Raw genomic sequence first — 20,711 nt, 5'->3', positions numbered from 1 at the left:
CATAATGAATGGGTTGAGTGGGAGTCGGGGTGAAACAAGAAAGTAAGACTGGCAAGAAAGCCAGTTAGGAGACTGCCAAGATAATTCAAGCAAGAAATGTGAAATGCCTGCTTTCCGGTAGTGTTGCTGGGTTGGAGAAGAGAGAAGGAAAAGATTGTTAAAGTAATTAAATTGATGAGAAAGGGAGAAAAGGTGGGGGATGGAAGGAAGAAGTAATGTGAAAGATGACTCCAGGTTTCGGGTTTGATTCTACTCATCTCATCTCCTTGGTGATACTGTTTCCTCTTTTTAATTGGGAAGACTTTTCTTCTGCTCCTATGACAAACACATTATCTCACTATAGAAGGTGCTGCTAATGCTAAGCCCATACTTCCTCAGTGCCCTCCAGAAATCACCTAGAGCCAGAGGTAGTCTGTCAAGTTCTTTTACACAACATTGAGACTATTATTTTCAGATTCCAATCCTTATTACTGTAAAGGCTGAGCCTGAGACTTGCCTGCCAGAACATGTTTCTTCTCCCTTACTAAGCATGGTAGTCGTGTATAATTTAGAAGTTGGGCAGATCACCCTTGAATGAGGGCAAATGTAATGACCTAAGGGCAGAAAGTAGTATGATAGATAAACTCCTCTTTTTTTTTTTTTAAGATTTTATTTTGTGGGTACCTGGATGGCTCAGTCTGTTGAGCACCCAACATTCAGTTCAGGTCAAGATCTCAGGGTTTTGGGACTGAGCCCCAAGTCAGACTCTGTGCTTAGCAGGGAGTCTGCTTGAAATTCTCTCCCTCTGCCCCTCCCCCTGCTAGCTCTTTTTCTCTCTCTCAAACAAATACATCTTTAAAAATATATATATATATATTTGGGGCACCTGGGTGGCTCAGTCTGTTAAGTGTCTGACTCAGCTTAGGTCATGATATCAGGGTGGTGGGATCAAGCTCTCAGTGAGGAGTCTCCCCTCTCCCTCTCCAACACCGTCTGCCCCAGTTGCACTGTCTCTCTCTCTAAAATAAATAAATGAAGCTTAAAAATATTTTAGTTTTAAGTAATAATCTCTACACTCAGTGTGAGTCTCAACCTTACAACCTGAGACCAAGAGTCACCAGCTCCACCCACTGAGCCAGTTGGGTGCCCCTAGATCAACTACTCTTTACCCTCTGCTCTACTTGTCAGGTTCCCTGAGCGCTTTCATGGGTTTAATTTCTGGTTGAGAATTTGAAGTGTGAGTGACAAAAGGAAAAGGGCGACTGCCATTTGAGGTAATTAAAAATACTATATCCAGAACTCAGCGGCAGCTCTTATTTTTCTCTCCTTCCCTAAAATGTTAATAACCCATACTGAAGGGAAACATCAAGGAAGAGCATTAGAAATCAGAAGATCTAGACTCAATTCCTTCACTAATTAGCTATGTGCCTTTTAGCAAATCACCCAACTTCTCAAAACCTTACTTGTTGTCAATGAGAAGAAGGGTTTCAAGTAATTTGATCTGCAAGTTCCTTTCTAGTTTTGCCATTTCTGTGATTCTATCTAAACCTGAGTTAGAGTTTCTTAGATGAAGGAGCTTCATATACTAGTCTGCTTTCCCACTCCTTGCACATATTTCGTACTTTCCTCAGTTCATGCCTTTCTCCTTTGATGTTTTTCCCATCTGGAATGATTTTTCTTCTCACAAAATTTTGACCCAACTTTTAAAAGATTCTTTGTCTTAATGACTGCAGAAATAATTGTGCCTCTGAATTCCTGAGCATTTATTATCACACCACTCATTCATATGGCACTTAGCACTTACAGCACAAGAAAACTCTGCATGAGACATTGCAATAGGCATAGAATATAGAATTAATTGCCAGAGAAGTGGTTTGGACAATAATTCTCAACATGTGGTGGACAAATCACATGGAGTTCTATGACTCTATGCCTTTCTCTCACTGATCAGACCCACACTAGTGTGTCACAACAGTCCAGGTTGATATAATTAGTATATAAATGAGCTCAAATACTTATATAGGCCATAATTCACAAAATGAAACAGAGCATTTGCAATAAAATACTGAGTGAAGAGGACTCTGACAAAAATGAGAGCTCAAGTCCCACAGAAAGAGGGCAGCAATGACTTTGTTGTGAAGGGAGTGCAGCATCTGTGATGCTAAATGTTGGCTTCTTTAAGGAAGCCAGAAATCAAAAGTTTTTGTTTATCATTCATGGTTGTCAAATGTTAGTAACAAAATGAAACATTTAAGTATACCTCCTGTAGGTCTTATTTAGCTGGTAGGAGGTCTCTGGTCTCTGGTCATCTCTTTCTCAGGCCACTGTAGGCTGGCTTTTTCAGTGACATTACTCTCCCAAAAGGTTCCTGTTACCAGTTTTGTGACCCAAAACAAGTAACTTAACTTGTTCCAGAGCCAGTTTTTTGCCTATGATACTCACCTCACAGAATGTATGAAGAGCAAATGAGAAAACACCTATAAGAGATAGCACACAGATAGAGGCACAAAGCCTTCCATGCTTGTTTGTTCCTGCTCTGCTTGAACCACGCTGCAATTCAGCTTCCTCCATTGACATGGTATAACTTTATTTAAACATCTGTGTGCCATCTGCCCTCTACCAACACCCACTCTTCTCTCCTCACTTTCTGAGTTCTAATTCTTTGAATAGAGTGCCCTCTCAAGTGGTGTGTAAGTTCCTTGAGGGTAAGAACTATCCTAGTTTTCCCCCCACATTTAAAAAAAATATTGATATTCTAGAAAATTTAATTCATATACAAATAAAGAATACTGGGTACTCATCCATCCTCAATAATTTTCAACATATTCCCAATTTTGTTTCATCCACACCCTCACCAAATCTCTGCTCTCCCACCACTGCACAAACAGTGGATTATTTTAATCTGACTATCGACATGACATCATCTTCTTTGTAAATAATTCAATGTTTATACAGTTTGTAAGGAGTGTGTAGGAAACAAAATGGTCTTGTGGAAAGATTCTTAAGGATGATGGGGGAAGGGAAGGATAAGCAGGATAGGACCGACAAGAAATATGTATCCCTAAAAGATAGGAATTATTTTCAAGTAGAAAACCTGTGTGAGCCAACACTAAACAGCTGAACAAAATACATCTATGGGCAAAATTTGGTCATAAGGCCATAACTTTGCAACCTTTGCTACAAATAGTAACTGTGGAGAAGGGTAAGCAGTTAGGGTTGAACTCAAAATAGAGTCAAGTTAAAGGAAGAAATTTTCTCCAATTACCAGGTAAACCTGTGAGTTTAAGGAGTTTTCTACTTTATAGTTCTCATAATTAGAAGAAAAATTCAAAGTGCATTTTTCATAAATCTTGATTGGCAATAGAAATGCTATCTGACTATTTAAATTAATACAATCTGGCTCTTGATATCAACAACTTATTAAATGTGCTCTTGTTGAAGTTATTAATTTTGCTAAGTCCAACTCAGTTGACCCCTTCCTCCTACCTGGTTTCCAACACAGCATTTTCTCCTGGTTTCCCTTCTACCACATTGACAATACCATTTCACATGCCCAGGATTTGGTCTTGAACTTTATTTTTGTTTACACACACATACTGTTTCTAGCTGATTGTATCTGGTTAAATGGCTTTGACTGCCATTTAAATACCGATGACTCTTTTTTTTTTTTTTAAGATTTTATTTATTTGACAGACAGAGATCATAAGTAGGTGGAGAGGCAGGCAGAGAGAGAGGAGGAAGCAGGCCCCCTGCTGAGCAGAGAGCCCGACGTGGGGCTCTATCGCAGGACTCTGGGATCATGACCCAAACCCAAGGCAGAGGCTTTAACCCACTGAGCCACCCAGGCACCCCAATACTGATGACTCTTAAATTTATTCCTAGACTTTACTCTTCTTTGAGGCTCTATATACCCATACACATATTTATACATACATACATTTTAGAATAAATTTTACCAATATAAAGGATATATTGCACAGACTTATAAATAATAATAATGTAGACAATATTCCTTATTGTAAATTCCACATAGCATATTAGTTCTTGCAGAATTCTTTCATTGATTTTTGTCAAACTCTTGAATCTGTATTCAACCTACAGTTTCAGCTGATGAGTAGGCATACTTCCATTATGAATGTTGGCTAATTCTTTTCACTATGACAATAAGTAAGATGATAGCCCCAAGTTTCCACTGATTATAGAATTCTCTCTGTTCCTGGATTTTGTCAAGCTCGTTTCTATTTCAGGTCTTCTGCATTTACTCTTCCTCTTCTCTCCTTCAGTTCTTCACAAGACTGGCTTCTGATTCTAGCTCAAGTGTCAGAGGTTTTTCCTGACCACCTTAACCAAGTAGCTTTACTTACTTCAGCTATCCTCTTTGTTCTCCTTTATTTTCTTCATAGGGATTTTGTAGTTATCAGTTCTGAAAGAGCAACGTATGCATCTCTGTATGTATTTATTTCTTTGAATGGATGATGCCCGCTTACAACAAAAAAATTGAAACAGTGCAAAAATATATCCAGGGGATTTCCACTTTCAGGAAGATGGAGTAGATGGATGTACTTTTCCAATTTATAGCTAAGGACATCAGGCTCCAATAAAAAACATGGTGATGAGTTCTCTGGGTTTTCTTTTTGCTGAACATATACCAGAATGGGTGCTGGAGAAGCCAGCAGGCCTGGAATTACCAATGGGCACCTATAGAAAAAGTCCCAACAAAAGCTGCTTCCTAGAGCCAAAGCACCAGGAAAAGGGAAGCCTAGTAGGATAGAAAACTTTTAGAAAATAACCTATTTACCTTAAAAGAAACTATGACCCCACCCCCACCCATATCAGCAAAGACCAAGTGGAGAACCTAGACTTCATGTAATTATAGCTTTATCTTCCAATAGGCTGCCCTATTGGAATAGGCAAAATTTGTTAAGATTCCCAATCATATAGTTGCCCCCACTTCCTTAGACCCTTCAAAATTACACAACCAAAGCCAAGTCCTTTCTCACACTCTCTAAGAGAGTTCCCTCATGATGTATGAAGGAGGAAAAAAAACAACCCAAAATAAAAGAACTCAACTTGTTCAACTACAGGTATTTCTGGTAGCTTTTGGCTGAAGAGGATCAACATTGTGAAGTGGCTATAATCTCTCATTATTATTATTATTATTTTAATAATAGTATGTTATCTATACTGGTCTGAACTTTTTTTTATCACACTTAATGATATATTCCAAAAATACTACATATTAGTATCTATAGATCTGTCCTATTCTTTTTAACAGGTTTATAATAATTCCATGCTATGGATGTAAATCAGTATATTTAACCTGTCTTCTGTTCATGGACAGTTAATATTCACCCAAACTTTTTTTTCTTTCTTTCTTTTTTTTAAAGAGACCTTTTTATTACTTTTATGTACAGAAAATTCAACAGCATACACTTAGCCCAGTTTGGTGGCCTGTTCTTTAACCTTTTCCTCCTTCAACTTGGAAATGCAAACCACCAACTTTGGACTCAGGATGTTGCTTCCCTAGTGACAACGAATCTCATCATATCTGTTGGAATTGGTTCTGAAAGCTTCCACCACCTTAGCCAGAGCTCTTTTGTGTGCTGGGTTAACCTGTGTGAAGGTGATAGTGGTGCAGGTCTTGTTGTGGACCAGATGCCCCAGGCTGGCCTTCCTGTTGATAATGGCGTAGGGAATCCCGGTCTTAACACTACAGGGCAGGCAGGAAGACAACCAACTCAATGGGATCCACATCATGTGCAATTACTACCAGCTGAGCTCTATTGTTTTCCACTAAGGTGGTGACAGCATTAACCCCTAGAACACACAATCAATTTGCATGAACACTCAGTTCACAAAAGCAGCTCTACTGTGGGCCAGCTATGATTCAGGGTTAAAAAGCTCAAATTTTACTCTTCACAGTGATTCCATGTTAACCAATCTTTTTCTTTCATAAGCTGTAATGAATAGCTTTGCACATACGTTATGTACAAATATATCTACAGAATAATTTCTAGGAAGTATATTCAAAGTGGTTCAAAGCGTATTTTAAATTTTGATATGTTTGATCTCCAAGTCTTGCCCTAAATGACCTAACTAGAAACAACATTTAAGGAAGACTTCCTGCTAATTCTCCATAGTAAGTTTGTAATTCCAAACTCAGATCTTTGCAAATCCAGCAAGACTGGTATCTCACTACAGTTCATTTTAGCATTTTCCTTATTTTTTTAAAGAAGCTGAACAAGTCATATGTTTACAAACTATGTGTAGGTCTTTTTATGTGAGCTGTCTTCTCATATACAGTTGATGCTCGAACAACATGGGAGTTAGGGGCACTGCCATCCCTCCCACTGCTGTGCAGCTGAAAGTCAACATAGAGCTTTTGACTCCTGCAAAACTTAACTAGTAATAGTTAAGTTGACCTTCTGTTAACAAGAGCCTTACTAACATAAACAGTCTATTAACACATATTTTATATGTTATATGTATTATATACTCGATTCTTACAATCAAGTAAGCTAAAGAAAAGAAAATGTTATTAAAAAGTCTTTAGTAAGAGAAAGTACATTTATGTTATTTATTTTTTAAGAACCCACATAGAAGTGGGCCCCCACAGTTCAAACCTGTGTTATTCAAGGGTTAACTGTATTTTTACATTGTTATAATACAGAAATATATTATGCACTATATATTATTATAACATATAATATATTAATATTATAATATATAACATAATATACAACCTAAGTAATCTTTAACTTTCTTATTGTACATAGTATTTCATAGTCTATCAAATTTTCACTTGCAGTTTATTATGTAATTTAGGAATAAGCATATATTTCCTCACCCTATCCTGTGAAAGCTACTGTCTTGATTCTTAGTTTCTTATATCTACATTCACAAAGTTTACCTTTACTTTAATGATCAGATATTGACTGGCTTAAGCCCTAAATATAAATTTTTCAGTGTTTCCTTTCTCTTCTAGTCAGCAGTTCCCACATTTTGCTCTTTAGTCAAAATACTTTTTCTCTTTTTGTTTAATAGCCTAATTTATTCTCCCTCCCTCGCGTTCTTCCTCCTCCCCTCCTCTCTCTCTCTTTTTCCCCCCCTCTCTTTCTTTTCATATCTAAGCTGTTGCCACAGTAATCACTTTATATAATTAGATGCCCCAATTTTGAGAGGAATGAGAATTTTTTCAGGAACATTATGATTTATTAAACTAAAAGAACCATTATTTCCCTCTTATTCTTGATGGTGTCTGCCTATAGTATGCAGATGGTAGCTAAAAATAACCCTGTTAATTTTTACCTCTATATCGCATTCAGAAGGATGTTTATTGCCTCATTACTAATGAGAATTCATCAAAAAAGTACAAAATCCTTTGTTTTTTACTGTTGTGATAAGAACACCATTTGGATTCAAAGACATCCTATAAATCTATAAACGTGAATATCTACATACAACTTGTTTGGTTTTAAGAAATGTAAAGTCAGACAAAAGAGGTTATGAAATTTCATCTTTAACCAAAGCTCACAAAAGGGGTTACCAGACCACAGCTGGTTACTAAATATTTTGATTTGGGGAATAGATCTGAGATTAATAAATCATTTTCAGTTTTATCCAAAGTTTCATAGGAAAATTTTCAATCCATCAAAATAATTCAAAAGCTAGATGGTTTATTTTTTAAGTGGAAAGCAGCTTCTTAATAAGGACTTGTAGATTCTACTTCACTTTCATTATATTTTTCAGCATATTTTTATCTTGAATATTGTGCTCTTTCCAGTCAACAGTATTGCAGTCTACCTGTATTCACACTTCATAGCAAGAAGTGTGCATAATCTTAGACCTAAACGTGCTTCACTATAAGGCCCTTAGCTCTAGGCACAGGAAGCCTTGAGAGCCCCATGCTTTGGAACCCATTCTGGCCCTTCTGTGCTGTATTCCACATGTGGTGAAGAGTCCCAGGCACCTCAGGAGATACAGCCACCTGAAGGGTAGCAAAATATTCTACCTCAAAATATGCCTCTTTGACATAAAAAGTATTTTGAGCTGAAAGCAAGGCCAATGCCATTGGAGAGCACAGCCCAAGTATAATGGTGGCCAAATGGCTGCTGTTTGTCAAAGGTGAGAACGGACTTTGGATTTTCAGGCTGGAGTATCCACCCATATACACTGGAGGCCCCTCCCAGTGTAGGACAGAACTGGAAGAAGAAAAGGCTGACTTGGTTTGGCTCTTCCCACATTACCAGGAATCAGTATGGAACATCAAGGAATCAGACTTCCTCTTTTTTTTTTTTTTAAAGATTTTATTTATTTATTTGACAGACAGAGATCACAAGTAGGCAGAGAGGCAGGCAGAGAGAGAGAGAGAGAGGGGGGAAGCAGGCTCCCTGCCGACAGAGAGCCCGACGCAGGGCTCAATCCCAGGAACCTGAAATCATGACCTGAGCCAAAGGCAGAGGCTTAACCCACTGAGCCATGCAGGTACCATAGACTCAGACTTCTAATTTCAAACCTAAACTTCAGGTCATTATGAAGTTGTATTTGTCAAAGTAGGAGGACAAAACATATTTTATTTAATAGCTCATTAGCTTGATGTATAACTTTAAAATATTTATACATAAGGTATATGAGGCCTCATTTGCACTAGCCCCCACAGATGTTAAAGAAGTGCCTAGGTTCCCTACCCTCCATGGGGTCTTTTATTCTGACTCCAGATTATTCTATTTTTCAAGCTATTTGTGAAGGGTAATTATCAGCAACTCTAGTCCTTTTCAAAAGGGACCTAGTATTCATCGATTATCTTATGTGAATACTTTATATACATTAGCTTATTTAATCTTCCTAGCAACTCTGTGAGGTAAGTGGAATCCGTACCACAGGGATGAGGAAACTCAAGAAGTAAAGTAAGTTGCCCAGATTTCAAAGCTAAATGAAATAGTTAATTGGCTTCATCAAGCCCTCTACTCTACCTCCTGTGGTCCTTTCCCCTCAGCTCCTGACTTTAGTGGATATCCTTACTTTATATTTTCCTAAAGAGACAGAGAAAGGGTCTGCGAAAATCCCTAAGTTATCGTCTATTCTACAGTCCTTTAGTTTTTTCACCCTCCTTCTCTTTCTTTGCTTTATCTTCCCTCTCTTTATTTAGACAATTCTCCACTTTTTTACTCCAAGATGTTTAGTCTTACCAACTTTCTCTTCTCGCTCACTCCCATCTTCAATGTGTACCTCTCCACTGGCTTCTTCTCCCCTAACGAAGCATTCCCTATTCTAAATTTTTATTTTTTAAGATTTTATTTATTTATTTGAGAGAGAATGAGTAAGAGAGAGCACGAGAGAGGAGAAGGTCAGAGGGAGAAGCAGACTCCCCAGGGAGCTGGGAGCCCAATGCGGGACTCGATCCTGGAAGTCCGGGATCATGACCTGAGCGGAAGGCAGTCGCTCAACCAACTGAGCCACCCAGGCACCCCGCATTCCCTATTCTAAAAGAATTTTAAAAACAACCTTCTTTTACTAGTTGATATCTTTATTAATTCCTTAATTTTATGTTTCTCTTCACAAATTTCTTCAAAGTGAAGTTAATTCCTACTGCTTTATCATCCCTTAACCTTTTACAGGCTAGACTATTTTCCTTAACTCTGCAAAAATTGCAATCAAAGGCCTTGTAGAAACTAATATTTTTGATGGAAAACCTTAATAAGATGCATAAAGTGCATTAATTTTAAGTACACAGATGATTTTTAGGTGTCCATACACCCTTGACACCACCATGCAGATCAAGATATAGAGCATTTCTAACACTCTCTAAAGTTCTTTTATGTCCTTTTCAGTATAAGCCACCACTACCCATCCCTGCCTACCCAGAGGTAACCACTATTCTGAAAACCATAAACATTGATTAGACCTGACAGTTGTTGGCTTTATATAAATGGAATCATGTATAACATACTCATCCTGTACTCTTTTGTATCTTACTTATTTCTCTAAAAACAACATTCATGAATATGAATCTTACTGTTATGTTCCCATTAGTTTTGTGTGTTTTTCTTTATCACTAGTAGTATTCCTTTAAATGAGTTTACCTCTAATTGTTCTTTTACATGTTAATGGAAATTTGGGGGTGTTTCCAGTATGGGGTTAGTATGAATAAAGCTGCAACAAACATTCTTGTGAAAATTTTTTTGGGAGAACATACCACTACTCTTGGATATATACCTAGGAGTGAAATTGCTGTGTCATAAGGTAAGTGAATGCTTTAACATTAGTAGAGACAGACAATCTTACAAAATGGATCTATTATTTTACATTCCTGTCAGCAATCTTAGAGAGTTGGTCCACATCCTTTGTCACAATTTGATATTATTAGTCTTTTAAATTTTTAAAATTTATTTTAACATTACCCATTTTGGTGTGTTTGTGATAATATTCACTGAGATTTTAACTTGTATCTTCCTGATAACTAATGATGTTGAACACCTTTTCATATGCTTATTGGCCTTTAGATACCCACTTTTGCAAACTGCTTATTTGAATCTTTTATCCAATGTTCTTATTGAGCTTTCAGTCTTTTTGTAATTGATTTGTAATGCTTTATCAGATATATATATTGTAAATGTTTTCTTCCGCTCCATGGCTTGTCTCTTTACTTTTTGAATGGTGTCTTTGATGAGCAGAAAATTTTAATTTTGAGGATGTCAATTTATCAGGTTTTATTTTTATGATTAATGCTTTTTAAGTCCTGCTTAAGAAATTTTATCTACCTCAAAGTCCTGGAGATATTATACTACATTTTCTTTTAAAAACTTTTAAAGTTTTTCTTTCACATAGAAGTCCATTATCCATCTCAAGTTAATTTTTGTGTTGGTGAGAAATGGGAATCATGTCCGTTTCCTTTTTGTGTGATGTTTGGTTGCTATAACCATTTATTGCAAGGTCTCTTTCCACTGACTTGCACTGGTGTTTTTATAATTAATCAACTGATTGTAGAACTAGGTCTACTCTATTGATACATTTTCCTATCCTTTCTCCAATGTCATACTCTCTTAATTACTGTGATTTACCAAGTTTGAATTCTTTGTTTTTTTTTTTTTTTTAAGATTTTATTTATTTGATAGAGATCACAAGTAGGCAGAGAGGCAGGCAGAGAGAGAGAGGAGGAAGCAGGCTCCCTGCTGAGCAGAGAGCCCGATGCGGGGCTCGATCCCAGGACCCTGAGATCATGACCTGAGCCGAAGGCAGAGGCTTTAACCCACTGAGCCACCCAGGCGCCCCTGATTTACCAAGTTTGAAAACCAGAAGCCTTTTCTCAAACCTTATTCCTGCTCATTTTCTGTGCAATACATGAATTTGCCTACCATTCACATTCTTCATAGGGAAAAATAGGCATAGGAATCAGGGAGATTTGTCTTTAAAATATAGCTCCATCACTACATGCTGGTGATGTGGGATTGTATAAAAGTTTACGAAAAACTATAGAAAACTTGGAAATAATGCCAAAGGATGGCTATATGTTATTCTGGAATATTGCTTAATAGTTCCACACAAAGAGAATTTAATTCTCTAGGAGGTTTACCTTTGTTTGTTACTTGTTACTGATTAGAGCTAAGATTGTGTAAAATGTTAACTTGTAGATTTTGCCCTCTAGATATACAAAACCTTTTTGTCTGGTAGAGAATGCAACTCCAAAATCCATAGTTATTTTGACTTGTAGGACATTAACTTGTATGACATTGTAATTTAGACAACTTATTTCAGCATGCCCTTTGTGACTGTCTAGGTATACTGAGTTTTTTTATTTTTTCTGTGAATTAGCTTTATTATATTGCTGGTCTCCTCATTACAAATTTAAATAGATCTTAGAAGTGCCTGGGTGGCTGAGTCAGTTAAGTGCCCAAGTCTTGATTTTGGCTCAGGTCATGATCTCAGATTGTTAGATCAAGGACCATGTTGAGCTATGTGCTGGGCACGAAGCCTGCTTAAGATTCTTTCTCTCCCTCTCCTTTTGCCCCTTCCCCTACCTGTCTTCCTCCCCCCCAAAAATCTTAGATTTTAAAAACATATTCATTCTATATTTGTATAATAGTCATACATTTAAATTTTAAAAATTATGCTTTGACAATAATGAGGAGTCTAATATTATTCTAAGGACTTATACAAACTGGATGACTGGTGATGCCATTACTCAGGAGAATTACTATGGAGAATACATAAGTATTTTAGATGAAGATAATTATTTTTGTTTTGGTATATTCTTTTCTATTATGATGGAAATGAATGACAAGAGTGGAAATCTAGGTTTAAAGACTGCGAATAGGGGGTTAGCAGAAAAAATTTTGAGCAATTTTGGAGTCATCACTATGTAGGAGGTGAGAGTGCTATAGTATGAAACTATTAAGAACATCATTCTCAAAACAAACAAATAAACTACTGGGCAGTAGATAAAGAAAAGCAATCAAAGGAAATTATAAAGGAGTAGTAAAAAGCAACCATGACAGCAGTTTTAAGGAGTGGTCAACATGCAGATGCAACCCAAGGAGCAACAGGAAGAGAACTGAAGAGAAGCAATTGAACTGAGCAATTAAGAAGTCTTTGGTGACCTAGTAAAAGCACTTTCAGTTAAGAGGTGAATGTAAGTCAGATTTGCTGTGGGTTGAGAGAAAATGAAATATGAGGAAATGGATGCTATGAATATAGATTAATGTTTCAGGAAGTTTGGCTCTAAAGCCTAAATCAGATCACAATAATTCACTGGTTAAAACCTGCTGATGGATTTCCATTACACTTGAAATAAAATGTATCCCTCATCACGAACTACTCTACTCTATATAATTAGGACTCTATTTATCAGTCCAACTTCTTGGACCATTTCACCACTCTTATTATACTTCAAACTTACTCAATTATTTCCTTTCTTTGATTGTGCCAACCTTGTTCCTAACTCAGGGCCTTTGCCATTTCCTCTTTTGGGTATACTCTCCCTTCAGACTTTAGCAAGGCTTGTGCAACAAAAGGAAGGTATATTGGTCAGATCTCCCTCTGTGATGAGTATAGTTAACACATTTTGGCTGCCATATTTTCAAATCTCCTCACACTGAGGCTACGTTTACCCTGGGCTGAATCTAGCTGACAGCTGAGTACGGAATAGGTACTAGAGCTTGGCTGTTCCTGCCTAACGCAAGACTCCTCACAACAGGGCCATTTTTGGATACAGGGGCAGTCATTTAACATCACAGCTCAAAAGTCACCGTATCACAGACCTTCTCAATACTATAGTACTCAAGCCATGGTTAGCTGCTATTCCATTGTCGTCTTCAGTCTTCTCTACATAGAATTTATCATTGTACCTTTTAAGCTTTTAAACTGATTTTTATATGCTGACTAAAGTAAATTACAGACATTTTGAACATTTCACCTCAAACACCTTAGTTTGCATCTCTAAAAAGGAGACCATTTTCATAAATGGACAAATTATTATTAAAATGCCTGATGAAATTAATAGTAATTTCTTTGTAACATGTAATTCCTTGTCCATATTCAAATTTCTTCAATTTGAATGGAGACATTCAAATTGTTAATGTCTCCATAATGCCTTTTATAGCTACTTTGTCCAAACCACACCTTAATCTAAGACAGGGCATTCTATCTAGGTGTAATGTATTTTAAGTCCCTTTTAATCCAGGTCAACCCCTTTTTTCATGCACTGACTTGTTGAAGAATACGGCCAGTTGTCCTACAGAATGTGTTACTTTCTGGATTTGTCTGATTGTTTCTCCATAGTGTCTTAAAAAAATTTTTTTTTGAAAGTGGTTTCCTTATCTCCTCTATTTCCTATATATGAGAAACTAGATGTTAAGATTTAATTAAATTCAAGTTAAACATTCTTGGTTAAAAGATCTAAGAGGCAGATTGAGTACTTCATATTGAATTATGTAAGCAGACATACACTATCTGGTAATACTCCAATTGCTGATGATAACTTAGACCATTAGATTAGATTGGTGACACCCTGTGGCAAACTTACATCTTCTCCTTTGGGGCCAGAAAATGTGTGCTGTGTGGTATTAATTTGGAAATATATGAAGATACAGTGCTCCATCACAATCAATGATTCTACCACTTTTAATACCATTATCTTAACTCAAACTCCATGCTTTTGCTTGTGTATTTACTTTGCTTAATGTAGTCTTTTGCTATAGAGAAATATCACACAGTAGAATCTGCCAATCTTAATTTATTAGTCTTCTAAGTCTGCAATAACAAAATACCACAGACTTGAGGGGTAAACAACAGGAATTTGTTTTCTCACAGTTTTGGAGGCTGGAAATTCAAAAACAAGGTGCCACCTAGGTTTCTCTGGAGACCTCTCCTTGGCTTACAGATAGCTGCCTTCTTCCTCTGTCCTCATATAACCTTTATTCTGTGGGTACACATCCTTTGGGGCTTCTTCTTATAAAGACACCACTCCTGTTGGATTATAGTCCCACTCTTACAATTTTATTTAACCTTAATTACTTCTTTATTTTTTGAAGATTTTATTCACTTATTTGAGAGAGAGAGAGAGAGAGAGACAGAGCATGAGTGGGGGGAGGAACGGAGGGAGAGGGAGAAGCAGACTCCCCACTCATTGGCAGGGAACCTGACTCGGGACTATGCCAGGATCCTGTGATCATGTCCTGAGCCAAAGTCAGAAGCTTAACCAACTGAGCCATCCAGGTGCCCCAAGATTGGACATTTTAATACCAGAAAATCATAATTATAGAAATGGGACTTATTCCTATAGTCAACATGAAAAGAAATCATGAAAATGACTGAAAAGAAAGCTGTAAGATATGTCCTAAACATAAAGCAACTGGAAAGAGAAATTTGATAATATATACTTGAAAGCAGTGACTGGAGAGAAAGAGAATGAGTTTCTTTCCATTTGAAACAGGTCAAGATCTGATTGCACAATAAACAGATTTGTTATATTATGAAAAATAAAAATCCCTCATCCTCCAAGTATATTTTTCCTACTTCATTGTTTGCCTTTATTTATTTATTGAAAAGATTTTATTTATTTATTTGACACAGAGAGAGGGAGAGATCACAAGTAGGCAGAGAGGCAGGCAGAGAGAGAGAGAGGAGGAAGAAGGCTCCCTGCTGAGCAGAGAGCCTGGTGAGGGCTTGATTCCAGGACCCTGGGATCATGACCTGAGCCAAAGGCAGAGGCTTAACCCACTGAGCCACCCAGGCGCCCTGCCTTTATTTATTTTTTTAAAGATTTATTTATTTGAGAGGGTGGTGGGCAGAGGGAGAGAATCTCAAGCCGACTCCCCGCTGAGTCCAGAGCCTGATGCAGGGTTCAATCCCAGAACCCCAAGGTCATGACCTGAGCTGAAATCAAGAGTCTGATCCTCGGGAGCCTGGGTGGCTCAGTGGGTTGAGCCGCTGCATTCGGCTCAGGTCATGATCTCAGGGTCCTGGGATCGAGTCCCACATCGGGTTCTCTGCTCAGCGGGGAGTCTGCTTCTCTCTCTCTCTCTCTCTGCCTGCCTCTCTGTCTACTTGTGATCTCTCTCTGTCAAATAAATAAATAAATAAATAAAATCTTTAAAAAAAAAAAAAAGAGTCTGATCCTCAACTGACTGAGCAACCCAGGTGCCCCTGCCTTTATTTTTTTTAACCTTGACATTTTGTCCTTCATTGGTTTTATTATCATATTTGCTTTCATTGTGAGGGTTTTTCTTTTTAATTGTGGTACATATATGTATATATTATACTCTTAAAATTATATAATTATATATTATGCTCTATATTATTTTATATATTTATACTTATTGATATAAAAATAAGAGTGAAATACAATATTGGAGTACCCCTTGATTATGCACTCTCAAAGACAACTCGAAGTATATACAATGACGAACTTTCTGAAATCCTTATTATGTTCTCACACTTGGTTTTTGTCTTGAAAACGAATGGAATTCTAAGTTCAAAATAATGTGCCCTTATAATTTTGGAGTTATTTTATTATGTTCTGGAGTCTAATATTTCTGATGAGAAATCTGATGCTAGTTCAATTATTATTCTTTTATAGGAAAGCAGATTGTCCCTGGAAGCTAACCTTATTTTTGATGTTCTGAAATGCCTTATTGACATATGGTTCCTTTTACCACTTTGGTTTGCTCAGTACTAGGTGTGTCCTATCAGTCTGAGAACTTACATTGAGCTTTTTTTTTTTTTGTATGCCTGTTTTTTTTTTTTAATTTTTAATTTTTTTAATTAACATATAATGTATTATTAGCCCCAGGGGTAGAGGTCTGTGAATCGCCAGATTTACACACTTCACAGCACTCACAATAGCACATACATTCCCCAGTGTCCATACCCAATCACCCTCTCCTTACCCCTTTACCCCCGGCAACCTTCAGTTTGTTTTGCGAGATTAAGAGTCTCTTATCGTTTGTCTCCCTTCTTTTTTTTTTTTTTTTTCCCAAAGATTTTTATTTATTTATGAGAGAGAAAGAGCATGAGCAGAGGAGAGGGGCAGAGAGAGAGGGAGAAGCAGACTCCCTCCTGTGCAGGGAGCCCAATTTGGGGCTTGATCCCAGAACCCTGAGATTATGACCTGAGCCAATGGCAGTTGCTTAAACAGCTGAGCCACCCAAGTGCCCCTATAATGTTTCCTGAAATTTTTAGTTTCCTGAAATTTTAGTTTCCTGAAATTTTTCTTCAATTATATATTTGATATTTTTCTGCCTTTCCTCCATTTGTTGCTGTTTCTGGAATTCCTGTTAGTCATATGATGGACCTATTGAATTAACCCTCCATGTTTTTTCAATTTTTCCATGTTTTTGTCTGAATGCTCTAAGTTCTGGAGTATTTCAATTAAATCATTTCATCATTCTATTAAATATTTTATCAGTAAGATGTTTATTTCCAAGTCTTTCATTATTCTCAGAATGTTCCTCTTTCAGAGTATGCTGTACTCTTATACATTATTTTCTCGACTACCTCTTGGGAAGCTTAATATTATTAATTTATTATGAGTTCATTTTGCTTCCTAAGCTGACTCTGAGTCTTCCTAGTTGTTTTCCTTGGCTGATCATTCATGCTGTTGATTTTCTTCTTATCTCTGACAGTTTTTGATTCTTCATTCATTTTTAAGAATGGGATTCTAAATAGATGTGAAGAGAGACAATACTGGGGAGAGGAATCTGGAAGAATTCAAGTGCTTTGGTTTCCTAAAGAGTTTTTAAATTCTGTGTCTAGCGCTTTTCTTATTTCTACCCTCTACTGTGCCAGACAACTCTAAGCCTAGGGTCTCCCTGGGACTCTGTTTGGCAGATCAATTCTCTCTGAAGCTTTAGTCACTTGCAAATTCTAAGGAGCTGAACTTTTTTTATTTTTGTAAGATTTTTAAAATTTATTTATTTCAGAGAGAGAGAGAGAAGATGAGCAGGGCAAGGAGCAGATTGAGAAGCAGACTCTCCGCTGAGCAGGGAGCCCGATGTGGAACTCCATCCCAGGATCCTGGGATCATGACCTGAGCAGAAGGCAGACACTTCACTGACTGAGCCACCCAGGCGCCCCAAGCTGCTGACATTTTGAGGATGTTGCATTTGTGAACAGGCTTCTATGTCTTTTTGATCTTTCAGGTATTTTTTGAAATACATTCTCTGTATTTGGTAGCTTTCCAGATCACTTTAGTATTAGAAATTATTTCTCAGGCACCTGGGTGGCTCAGTGGGTTGGGCCTCTGCCTTTGGCTCAGGTCATGATCCCGGGGTCCTGGGATCAAGCCCCGCATGGGGCTCTCTGCTCAGCGGGGAGCCTGCTTCCCTTCCTCTCTCTCTGCCTGCCTCTCTGCCTACTTGTGATCTCTGTCAAATAAATAAATAAAAATCTTTGAAAAAAAATTATTTCTCAACTATAGTTTTATTAAGGATTCAGGAGGAAGACTAAACAAATACTACTGCTACTATCTCCTTAAACCACAAGTTCTATCTATTTTTGGTTCTGGCTCTGGATTTACTATTCTGAGTACAATAGTAGCAAATACATTTTAATATCCTATATAGCAATTTTTGCATTACTATTGTTTTTCACCATTTTGTAACTTATTTTATGCAATTATTCTTGAGGTGATTGTTAGAACCATTTTTATAACATTCAAGAAAAAAATGGGGGTGCCTTGGTGCTCAGTCTGTTAAGCGTCTGCCTTTGGCTCAGGTCATTATCTCAAGCTTCTTGGGATCAAGCCTCTTGCTGGGCTCCCTGCCCAGAGTCTGCTTCTCCCTTTCCCTCTGCCCCAACTCCTACCGCTTGTATAGGCATACTTGCTCTCTCAAATAAATAAAAATTATTTTAAAAAAATTTTTTAAAAATGAAGAATTTTCATTTTGATTATATTAAATTTGTAGATAAATTTAGGTATAATCAACATTTTTACAATACTGAAACTTCCCATCTAGGAGAATAGCTTGTCAATTTACTCAAATCTCCCATCCTTTAGTAAAATGTGATTTTCTACCTGTTGATCCTACAGATTTCCTTTTAAGTTTACTTGTAGGAATTTCACATTGCTGTTATTATCTGAGCTTATAATTCCTTGTTGATTTTGCAAATTGTTCTGAAAATCAGCTACTTTACTGAATTCTTTCTTTTTTTTAAGATTTTATTTATTTACTTGACAGAGGGAGAGAGAGATCACAAGTAGGCAGAGCACCAGGCAGAGAGAGAGGGGGAAGCATTTCTTTTTCCAGCCTTCCTGTAGCAAGGAGTGAACACTAATTTTCACCACTATGCAGAAGTGATATATAAACTTTACTGTCATTCCCTTAGCAGGATATCCTGCTGAAAAGATTTTAACATTTAAACATTTAAAAATCTATTTTCCCAGGGCACCTGGGTGGCTCAGTTGTTGGACGTTTGCCTTTAGCTGGGGTCATGATCCCGGCATCCTGTCCTATCGGGATCCCTGCTGGATGGGAAGCCAGCTTTCCCTCTCCCACTCCCCCTGCTCATGTTCCTGCTTTCTCTGTCTCTCTATCTCACTGTCAAATAAATAAATAAAATCTTTTTTAAAAAATCTATTTTCCCAAATTATTTGCCCACAAAACCCACTCTTCATGAAATGACCATAAACATTCCACAAAATTCTAGTGTCAGAGGTACCAGGTTTAAGAAACACTAACATTTTCTTCTTTTTTTTTTTTTTTAAAGATTTTATTTATTTATTTGACAGAGATCACAAGTAGGCAGTGAGAGAGGAAGGAAGCAGGCTCTCTGCTAAGCAGAGAGCCTGATGCGGGGCTCGATGAGGGGCTCGATGCGGGGCTCGATGCAGGGCTCGATCCAAGGACCCTGGGATCATGACCTGAGCCGAAGGCAGACGTTTTAACCCACTGAGCCACCAGGCGCCCCTTTTTCTTCTTTTTTTAAAGGGAGGTTCCTTCTTTCCTTCTTTCCTTCCTTCCCTCCTTCCTTCAACAGAGAGAGAGAGAGACAGACACGGAGAGAGCACAAGAGGGGGGAACAGCACAGAGGGAGAAGCAGGCTCTCTGCCAAGTGCAGAGTCTGTTGCAGGGCTGGATCCCAGGATCCTGGGATCATGACCTGAGCCCAAGGCAGACTCAACTGACAGAGCCACCCAGGAGCCCCAACACTAGCATTTTTCAAATATGCTGTTCAAGTTAAAAATGCACCTTCTACATCTGGTTTGTTAATATACATTTTACTAGAAGTGGACTTTGAATATTTCCAGCCCTTTTTCAGGTACTGAACTTATCTCCTTAACCTAGAATTATGATTAATTAATACAGATTTGTATTTCAAAATATCTTTGCATTTAAAAAAATAAACTCTATTTGGTTACAGTAAAATGTTCCTTTAAGACAATACCAAATTGATTTTGCCAACATCTAAAATGTTTGCACATATGTTCACTAATGAACATCAAATATGAGCCAGGCACATAGAATGGTGGACAACATGCACACTCTCCTCATAGAGCATACAGTGATTTTAAATGCTTTTAATGTTTTTTGTGCTAGCTTCATATTAGCTAGAACATTTAAGTTCTCTATCATGCTTTGAGTTTAAAGCATAAGAATTAGCTCCTCAGGAATTTTTATGAATTCAAAGTTTTTTTCTTTTAGTAATCTCTACAGCCAACATGGGACTTGAACCCATGATCCCAAGTCAAGAGTTGTCTGCTCCTCACAAATTTTTAACTCACCCATAACTGAGTGGGCTGGATGCCTTCTTATTTTATGGCATGGAATTCTGGCATCACACTATCATTCAGTCCTATCTATAGTTATCAACCTAATTCAATTTTCTTTTTTCAGTCATCTGTTTTCCTTAGAAAGTGACTATATGGGGCACCTGGGTGGCTCAGTGGGTTAAAGCCTCTGCCTTCAGCTCAGGTCATGATCCTGGGGTCCTGGGATCCAGCCCCGCATCTGGCTCTCCGCTCAGCAGGGAGCCTGCTCCCCCCACCCCTGCTTGTGGTCTCCTCTGTCAAATAAATAAATAAATAAATAAAATCTTTAAAAAAGTGACTATACCATTTTGATATTAATATTTATTGGCAGCATGAAGTTATATGAAGTATTTTAATAATTTGTAAAGCTCCCTTTTATTATTACTTTTTTGGGGGTAATTTTTAAAAAGTAAGTTCTACACCCAGTGTGGGTCTTGAACTCACAACCCAGAGATCAAGAGTTGCCTGCTCTACAGACTGACCCAGC

This window comes from Enhydra lutris, unplaced genomic scaffold (genome assembly GCF_002288905.1).
Source record: "Enhydra lutris kenyoni isolate GAN:26980312 unplaced genomic scaffold, ASM228890v2 scaffoldscaffold19, whole genome shotgun sequence".
Taxonomy (NCBI): Eukaryota; Metazoa; Chordata; class Mammalia; order Carnivora; family Mustelidae; genus Enhydra; species Enhydra lutris.
Note: the sequence above shows the minus strand (reverse complement) of the source record.